General features: G+C 39.1%; 1 protein-coding gene across 3 annotated transcripts in view; it reads right to left on the reverse strand.

The window, feature by feature from the left end:
• Positions 1–10,039, reverse strand: part of COL8A1 (collagen, type VIII, alpha 1) — a 156,383-nt gene extending 146,344 nt beyond the window's left edge. The window contains exon 1 of one of the 3 annotated variants that reach the window (XM_011999912.1): positions 9,850–10,039. The gene's annotated coding sequence lies outside the window, so the exon portion shown is untranslated. The remainder of the gene's footprint in view (positions 1–9,849) is intronic. The other 2 variants (XM_011999913.1, XM_011999911.1) reach the window with 2 other exon arrangements.
• Positions 10,040–10,252: the final 213 nt, after the last annotated feature.

Consider the following 10,252-nt stretch of genomic DNA (forward strand, 5'->3'; position numbering starts at 1 on the left):
CACAGTCCTTACTTTTTTGGCTCTGAAATGACAGCATGCTTTTAGAAAAAAAATACAAAAAAGAAAAAAATTAAAATCACTGTATTAAAACAAGAAAGAGAGCCAGTAAGAAGTGTCTAGGAACAGAGCCACTAGAATTTCTCACTTTCTTTATGAGTCAGAGGCGTTGTCATAGGAAGTTTATTTTTATTTTTTTCCTGTTATGATAGGACAAGACATCATGAGAGGCAGCACAGGCGGGCAGGAAGACCGTGGACTTTGGCATGTGACCTGGATGGAAGTACCTGCTCTGCCTCTTCCTAGTTGTGTGGCCCTGGGCAAGTTGCTTAAGGAGTGGAAGCTTAGTTTTTCTCATTGTGAAACTGGGAATAATAATATCCTCCTTGTAGGGTTGACATGGGGAATATAGATAATGGGACTAGCACAATGTCTGGTCCTGTTAAATAACAAATAGTTTTTTTTTATTATAACCACTAATGATGTGTTTGAATTTCTCCCTTCTCCTTTAGATGACTATGAGCTACTTATTTTCTTAAAGGAGAGGGTGCTCAACTGTGCCACTTATGGAATACTGACCTCCAGGCACTAACTTTGTGAAGTGGAAAGATAATTCCCAGAGTAATGTCCTAAGAGAAATAGTAAATTGTATGGAGTGGGAGGTCTGAGTGTCACAGATAAACTAAATAATTCCTCATGCAGTAAATTACACCAGAATATCAGTGTGTTCTTCCTACAGAAATTAGCTCCCTATTGATGGTGAGAAAGCAAATGCTCAAAGAAAATATTTGGCCAATGATCTTGGTTAGTTAATGATAGTAAAGATAAAGCAGGGAATTAACAGCTCAGAGACTGATGAGCTAGTTCAAAGAATTATCTAGGCTCCTCGTTTATTGAACTTATTGCTCATTCTTGGCCACTTTTCTCTACATAGTATTCAGAGAGTGAGACGAGAACGAAGAGACAACTTCAGTTTATCCAGTATTCTAAAGATTTTTTGGGTAGAAGTGGAGGTTGAAGATATGAGAGAGAGAGAAAGAGAAAGAGAGAGAGAATGAGAGAGAGACACGCTTGAATAATTCTGACATTCCTGCTATTATTGTAATAAAGAATTGAGCCATAGAACAAAGGCATATTATCTACTTCTTTTGTTCCTTTTTCACCTGGGTTTTAGAATTCTCTCTACATATCTTATAGTGACATTCAGTATGTATTACTTAACAACTAGCCAGACTGAAAATACCATGTTCTGAGTGATCTTGAAATAATGCTGCAGGAAGTGATTCTTAAACTATTCTTAAGCTGTTCCGTAGAATATCAATCCCAGGAGATGCGCTCAGGCAGGGTAGATCTGTCGTCAAATGTTTAAGGAACACTTGATTGTAATGTCTTTGGAGGATGAAAAAATATATAGCATATAAAAATTTCTGTAAAGTCATGCAGTGAATAAAAATGTTTAATATTGTTTCATTGAGTGTTTCTAAAACTTATTTGACCACAGAACCTTTTCTGGTATAAACATCGATCAATCCCAGGTAGTCATGTTTTGAAATGCACTTTGGAAAATATTGAAGCAAGGGATGTAGATATTTTATACAAAAGTCATTATTAAACAGTTATCTTTCTCCAGTTAAAATAGAGTTTTTAGATCAGAAACCCTGTATTGTATGTGAGAAATTCCCCTTTGGCTAGTCTCAAAATTTAGACTGGTAAGAATATAGGCCTTTTAAGACTCTTTAAGCCATTTTCTAATTATTGTTTGTTTTTTTACTTTCCACTTACCCTTGATCTTGTTTGGCCTTTTGAGATATGTGGGACTGACCTCTGTATTCTAAGAAACAAAAATACTCTTGCTATATCTTGGAAGGTTATCTGGCTATTTGACATTTTATCCCATTTTTACTGATTTTGTATAAATACTTTGAGCCCTTCCTAGGTATTGTAAGTATAATCCATTTACCATACTAAATGAATAACCATAAAATGCATGCTTAATTAGTATCTTTCTGAAAAATACTTGACAAGACCTCACATGTCTCTAAGTGGCAAAGAAGGTAGTTATTTAAAAATTGTTCTGCTTAAGATAAATAAATAAAGGCACAGAGATGATCAGTGATATGCTCCTTACCCCAGAGACAGTCAAGGTGTTTTTGAAATTAAAACACTGAAGATTTTCTGGTGATTTGCAAGTCACATGCACACCAACTCCATAGCTTCATCTCTATGGACACAAAAAATGATCTTAGAGGATTGCTGTTTTGCTGTGAATGTCATAATTTTTACTAAGCAAGCAGCTCTCCTCTGGTGTGCCAAGGATTCTTTTTTTTATGGTCCTAATTGATCTCTATCCCCCAAAGGGTTCTGAATTATGCAAGTATCTCAAGTCTTAACAAGCCATCCTCACACAGCTGTGCAATGGAAATGTTCAACAGAAAGGTATTCACTTCAGTCTAGGCAAGACCCTGGCTGCTCCCTGGAGAGACCCAGATTTAGGGGAGCAGGTTCTGGGCCATCTGGGCTGGAGAAGCCTGTTTGGCCCATTTCTGTCTTTTTTCTCCCAGCTCCCTTCCCATTACTCTGCTGACAGGGAGGGTCTAGTCACCGCAGGCTTCCTCAGACTTTGCGCTTGTCTCTCACTGACCCCCAGCTGCCAGGCTTTGTTTATTACTGAACTGAGCATTTAGATTCAGTCTTGGCTCTTGGTAGCCTTGGAAAGAACATTTTCTAAGATTGTTTTAGTTTTCTTTCAAATAAACTTCCACAAGCCTGGACATTTCAGGCATTGCTAATGCCAGAAATGTGGGTGATTTATTCTTAGAGGCTTAAATTAGGATTTTTTTTTTTTTAAAGAAAACTAACAATGTGATGTATTACTATGGTATACATTTTAGCCATTGGTTGTAAAGGACACTTTGCTCTGCCTTCGATCTGAAAAATTTAAATCTAAAGGCCCCTTCTGGGAACAGATCTGTTTCTATTGAGACACCCAGCCCCTGGCTCCCTCTACTGGTGAACAACCTCCCTCTCTACTTGGGCAGCTGGGGATTGTAATTAGCTGGGGGCTGGAAAAGGGACTAGACATGCCCTTAAATTAGGACCTGTGGATCCGATAGCATATTTTCGCCACAGATCCCCTTTCTTTCCTCATTCTTCCAACCTCAACAATCTTGGCTACCTAACTCACAAATTCTTAGCTCCCCCTAGTGCCTCCCTTCATGTACTTTTTGGCTTTAATCTTACATCTGCCATTTAACAAGAAGCCGCTTGTTTGGATTGAGAGCACTGATCAACACCATGACTCCTGGACTTTAAGGCTGGGCAATCGCTAAGTGGATCTTTAAAGAAATACAATAATGTACAATCGTCACTGAATTTATGAATGAAGTTTAGGCTTATCGTCAGAGTGTAGACAGCATGCTAGTTGGAGGAAGATCCTCAATGGGATGATTGCTTGAAAATGCCTCCCACCTGCCCCATTGCAGTGCTCTTTAGTCAGCTGGTAATATTTGAAATCCTCCTACTGAACTGATGGCAGCTGCAACTTAACCCCTCTGCTGCCATAAACTAGCTATAATTGCCTTAGAACATGAAGCCTCAATTATGGAGGCCATTGGCCCAGACTTCCAAAAAGCAGCTGTTTTATCTAGCTAACAGAGGGGACTAGAGAAGCTCCCCAATAGGCTAGATGCATGTTATTTCCTAGAGAGGTTGACAGCTGACACCCACACCCAGGCCTGTTTAGTTAGCGTTGGAAAAGTAGCACATGAAGTGATTAATTGTCTTCAGTCTCAGCACATCAAATGATCCAACGCCTAAATATCCTGTGGTGTAAACACATCAATTGGAAGCTTAAGAGAGACAGTCTTCAAAAAAGACTTACTTAAAAGAATGTTTTCACAATCATGCTTAGCCATAGACTGTGTTAAATTTAACATATAATAAATCAATTTTATAAACACACTTACTATTTCGGAGATATGGAAACAATTGTCAGGCACGCTTCAGAGGAAAGTGAAGAAGCATCTGGGCTAACATCTGTCCGCTTATTCAGGGTAAATTGTTTACAGAAACAATACAAGAATATTCTTTCCTGCCTTCATCACTTTCTATGGTGGAGTGACTTTATGTGTTACCAATAATTGTGCTGTTATTTTAGCAGTGAACATTTCAATGACTTGACTTCCATGGAGTTATTATCCTGGGTCAGAGTCAAGTCTAAAAGGAGGTGAAATGAGGTCCCATTTCACCTTTTCCCACTTGAGGTCCCATCAAAGGATAAGAAGTTTTAATAGATATAGTAAAGCTTTCACACCTGTGTGATCCAGGCTTCAATTAGTGTTGTATTTAAAGAACCCTGACTCAAACAGAAAGTCATCTCACAAGCATTTGAGAGGGTCTGGTTTTAGACAATCCTATTAAAATCTCTTGTAGCACTTCAAAACTCTTGGAGATTCTCCCTCTTCTGTTTCAGAGGAATCAACTCTCTTAGCTTCACTATTCTGCCTCTATACTCTTGGTCCCTTGATCACCTCTCCCCTCTGTTACAACAAATCTCATACCTACACATTCTGACTGATGTGTCCCTTAATGTTTTTCCTGATTATCCATTATGGGTATTTTGCTCTTTCTCTCATTAAAGGCGGAGGAAGGTACAAAATGGTTAAATTGGCAACACATTGTCTGTTGGGTGGAAGAAGAGGAGAATTACGCTGTAAATCATCACATCCTAATACATTTGTTCCTCAAATGAATATTGGAACTAGATCTTAAGCCTCCTGTAAAAAATAATATAGTTTCTAGAACTCAGGTAAATGTGGGAAGAACTAGTGAGAACACTACAGACAGGAAAATAGCTTAGCCATTGCTAAGGTTAAAATGAACTCTCCTATATTTCCCAAAGCAAGGGAGAATCTTAAACTCAATACATTTGAGACCTGAGTCACTATATGTCTATATAGACTCTATTTTCTACAAAGTAAAATTTACTTTGTAAATCCCTTACTTTGTAGAAAGTAGTTTTATGGACTATATTTTCTACAAGTAAGAAAGGAGTTTAGGAAAATGGATATTTTATACTTAGCTTTTTTCCCCATTCACTCGCCCACTCAACACAGATTTACTGAGCAGCTACTATGTACCATATCCTGGGCTGGTAAAAAACATACCATCCATGTGATGGTGGTGACCACTGACTTCACTCTTTACAAGAATTTATATCAATGTGTCCTAGACATTTGGTAGTGGAGGTATAGCTGTAGTCCAAACCTCTACCAAGCTATGGTTTCTGAGAGCCCTGTATGTTAAGTGCCTACAGAATGCTCAGCATAGTCAAAGACACCTTAGATTCACATTATACGAGGAGCCACACTGTAGTTATTCAAGATTAAGCATGGGTTGGAGACTTTGGCTGTATGAACTCCAGCCTTGGGTGTGCTATACTCATCTGGGTGGCCTCGGGAAAGACATTAACCTTTCTGATTTTTTGCACCTGTAAAATTAACTTTTAGTTACAATTAGCTCCAAGGTCTTTTCCAGTATTTTACCTTTTGTGATTCTCGAAGGTTTGTTTTTTTAATTTCCAAGTAGTTGTAATAGGTACTGGATTAGTAAAACGGCTTATCTTGAAACCTCATCTCAGATACTCTGTTGGAGGCAAGTAGCAATTTTAAATTACTTTCTTCTAGGTATGTGAATTAAAGTTTAGAAAAATGTGAAACTTTTACATTTGATAGGGTGGAAATTTATATCCTATTTAAGAGAAGTATGAGGAAATTTTTGATAATGAGAGAAACCACAAGTATGAGTGGTTCTTTAGAAACTTGTTCTATGAGAATTAAAAAGAGATTTCTTCCAGTGAAAGAACAAAGGAGATGTCACATATGACTGCATCTGCATATCCTGAAAGATTTGCTGAAGGCGAGAAGGGTCAGTTTTTGTTGTCCAGGAGGGACAATGAAAGTGAGCACCAAATAAATACAGGACACTGAAGCTGAATTGTCAGGTGTGTGTTCATATTTTACATAGTCAGCTAAAGTTGTTGCTTTTGCTCTTATCCTACATTGAGAAGTTAGAATTCATTATTTTTATTTTAATTGATTATGATCCGTTTTGGTGAACACTTTTTGTTTCATTCACTCCAGTTTGATCTGATGCAATTTCAATGGCTTCATGGATTTGAGTACACAGGGCTCCAGGCTTACAGACATTCTAACCTTGTGTGACTCCCTTTAACCCCATTCCTGCAAATCGGCTTGAGGAAAAACTATGAAGAACGTTCTTCCTCAAACAACAAACACAGTTACTAAAGTGATAGAGGGATCTCTGATTAGCAGCTTTGCTCTGTTGGTGTTGAAATGTGGTTCATGCTCATACTTCTCACTCCTTATCTCTCTAGAAAGGGGGAGTTTAGTAGAGCTATAATTTAGTACTGTGGGGTGTAACCAGGTCTGCCAGGTCACTGGAAGATCTTCTTCATTATATTCTTAGCGTTTTGTGACAACTTATGAACAGGTTCTTTAAAAAAAAAATGTGTATTCCTAGATGCTTTAGGGATTGAGAGATCCTTTTCACACAATGCTAAAAAGAAAGATTCTCTAAATTCCTAAGGGCATTCATTCTCCCCTTAATTCTCCTCTCCTCTCCTTTCGGTTTTCTTTTCACTCAATAGTTAGAATAGTGCACCATTCACAAGAATACACTCAAGTTTCAAGATCTGTACCTTCTTTAACTTATGTACATGTATGTTTATAGGGGTCTGGTTGAAGAGAAGCAGGTCAAAGCAGAAACACCTAGCTCCCAGAGGGTTACTTGGAGGACCAGAGGTTTTAGGAAATACAGTGTGTCTCAATCTCTCTGCAAGTTTCCATACCAAAGTGAGTAACCATGGATAAGGAGTAAATTGCTGTTTCTAACTTTTAGCTTGCAAATAAGCACTCAACATTACGCTTTTCAGGAGACTTAGGGTTGGTTTTGTAGACATGACCCATCCATTAGTTAAAAACATGTTTTAAGGATTTTTTTTTTACTCATAGTATAGCTTTTAGAATTATGACTCACAAATTACTGTGGGTTTTTAAATATGGGCAAACCTGAAATCATTTTCATCATTAGAACCAAGCTGTTCTTTTCTGTTAAAGAAGGAGGGCTAAGGAGAGGGGCAGAGTAAAGTTGGATCTTATACTTTCATTGATTAAAAAACAACAAACAAATAAAAAGACAAGAGCAGACATGGATTTTTACTCTTCCCCATCCCCTCATATTCACATAAATGAGGGTTGGGGGAAGTTATGTTTCGTAACAGAGCTCCTAACCTTGCTTTTCTCCTAGGGCACTTCTGCGATTCCTCCAGCTTCTCTTTCAAGTCCCTTTTCACCCCAATCCCTTCTCCTTGATTTTTGTTTCACAAATAGGAATAAAGTAGCATATGTTTTCTGATCATGAAAAGGATATCATTTTATAATTTTGACATTAGGAGAACATCTAAAATGCATGTTTCTGTAGGAACAGCAAGCCCTCAAAATCAGTAGAGTGCCCTTCGTGTGTCTCTAGTGAAAGGGGCAGTTTCTCATCTTGTCTTTTCTGAGAAACATTAAGAAGTCCTCCCAAGCCCGCTGCAATGCATTGGTTGGGTATAGTCATGGACTTGATCAAGAGGCAGCTACATAATGGCAAAAAGAGGAGACTCACGTGAAGTATCCACATCCTACGCAGAAGGGGAGATTGGGGGTGACTACATGAAACTTCAACATTGATTTTTCTAAAAGCTTAAGAAGAGCAGTGTCATCTTGCTTGGTATGTACCCTATGGAGAAAGGATAGCTTTGCCCCTGGGAACGTTAGATCATGAGCAAACTAAGATGATCTCACTCAGTTATTTAGGGGCTTGAACTTGATAGGACATAGGGAAGGCAGTTACTGCTAAAAGGTTCATAGCTGGTCCAGTGCATTAATTGCCAGAGAAAGCAGAAGCAAACCCTTGGAGAATACTTTTATCCCCAAACTTAGGAATAACTGGAAGCTCATTTAAACTGGGAGCATTTCCCCCTCCACCCCAAGGAAAGATAACTTCCCTCAAGGGGATCGGGAGAATGAAGCAGCGTATTTTCATCCTTGTGATAATGGATGTGAGTCAGGCACTATCATAAAAGAAGAATTAACTTGAATGTGCCACAAACTTGATTTGGCCTTGTCCCATACCTGTACTCTTGTCATGGTTGATTACCTATGTACATCAGATATAAAGCAAGCAGTCTGCATTGTGGCATGAGATAAAAGGTATGTTAATATGCTCAGGCCACATACTATCTTGGCCAATAGTAATTTTATATCATTTGCTTAAAGGAAACTGCACTTCTTGCAATATTTTTTTCCAATGAAGAAAAATTTAACATGACTGAAACTTTACATATAACTCTTGCATTTGAGTAACAGCACTGAATCCTCTCCATCTCAAATAGATCTTTTAAATGTTTTTATTACTTTTGATATGCAAAAGCTAAGGAGAAACGGTTTGGAAGACCTAAGTTAAATTTCTAATGAGTCTTGTTTTCTTAATAGGGGAGAATTTTATACAGCTTCGATGAGTTTTTTCTTTCCACATGAGATAATATAAACAAACAAACAAAAAATAAAGAATTCATTTCTCTTCTTACTTTAAGAACCTTAAGGGCTAAAAGAGTGGTTTGGTTTCCTGACTGGCAGTTTTGGTTTGCCTTCTCTAAGTGGTCTTGTGCAATTCCCCAGAGGAAACATTTGAAGAGGTTTTTTCTCCCACATGAGAGAGTTTCATCCCACACAACCCACAGAATTTGATGGCAAACTTCATGGACCAAGTGTCTGGTTTTACAGAAGTGGCTGCGGTGTATGTTTTTCTTTTCACAGGTGCACATTTATTCTACCTTAGGAATAAGAAGAGATCATTTTATTTTAAAGAGGGTAGTTTAAACACTGACAATTGGATGCCAATCAGGTAGGTTTTAATTTACTAAATGAGGGGGGAAAAGGGTGGAAAAAAGGATTAAAACTTCCAAAGCCTTTCTAGCTGATCTTTCTTTACAACCATCTGGTGTGCACAGAAGTATTGTATAATCTGGCCTGTATTATTCTCTTACTGTGAAACATATTGAAACGCTTTGTGTTTAGGTGTGTGTACAGAAATTCATGAAGTTCTTTTATACACTTTCTTAGTTCCATCACAATTCTCATTTTAGGATGTCGTGAAAAGATAGCCTGGTGAGAGAGCACATTCTACCCTGGCTTGTAAATTTGGATTTGTTCTTTCCTATCTACCAGCCACCTGATTACTTACACTGTCCCTGTGCAAAGGGCACCCGTTCACATAATTTTTTCCAAGCGCTAAAACCTGGAAAGATATTTTGTAAAGGACTACAGAAGCTGTCTTGGGGGTTTGGAAAACATCACAAAATTGTTAGCAGACCTTTTGACTGTGCTATTTTTAGGAAGTTAACTGTGTTCTTTCAAAGTACATTTTTGACAATGGGACAACGTTTGCCTTGCCCCCACTGATGTGTGAAATATGTACAATGAAAAACGTCAGTACAACACCCCAAACAGATACATTTTAACCTCAGCAACAGTCAGCAACAGGAGAAAAAGTGATTAAAAAGAGAAAGGTTTTCGCAATATTTATGCTGCTGTTTCTTCCCTAAAGGAGCTTTTATTTTACCATTCAAACAGAAGTTTGTTTTCAAACCAGTTGCTAGTTAAAGGAGCAGCGGATCGCGCATCCGTAAGAATCAGCTCTAACCAAACAGCAAACGCGTTGGCCAGACGGTGTCTTATTCCCCCACAGCAACCCCCGGTAGGTCAGCTGCCTGCAGAAGCGCTATCTTACCTTGAGCACGTAAGATCAGGGAGAGAGGCTCGCGGGCTCCCACGGAGAGGATCGGGGAAGGGCTGTGATCCGCTGCTGGTAACATGCACTTGGCTTTTATGGGCAGGTGGGAGGAGCTGCTCCTCATAGTAGGTGGGCAGGGAAGGAGCGGCGGGCGGGCAGCCTCTGGAGGAGCTGGACACTCTTCTCTGGGGAGGGGAGGAGAGGGCAGAGACGGGAGCCCGCGAGGCGGAGGAGAGACGACCGGGCGGGGGAGGGGGGGCGCGGTCACGACGGAGGAAGGAGTGGAAAAGGGAGAGAGGGAGAAGGGAAAAAAGAGAGGGAACGAGAAATAGAGAAAGGGATCTAGACCACAGATGGGGAAAGGTGGGGGAGAAAATGAATAGCAGAGAGACAGAGAGAG

Source organism: Mandrillus leucophaeus, unplaced genomic scaffold (genome assembly GCF_000951045.1).
Source record: "Mandrillus leucophaeus isolate KB7577 unplaced genomic scaffold, Mleu.le_1.0 Scaffold608, whole genome shotgun sequence".
Lineage (NCBI taxonomy): Eukaryota > Metazoa > Chordata > Mammalia > Primates > Cercopithecidae > Mandrillus > Mandrillus leucophaeus.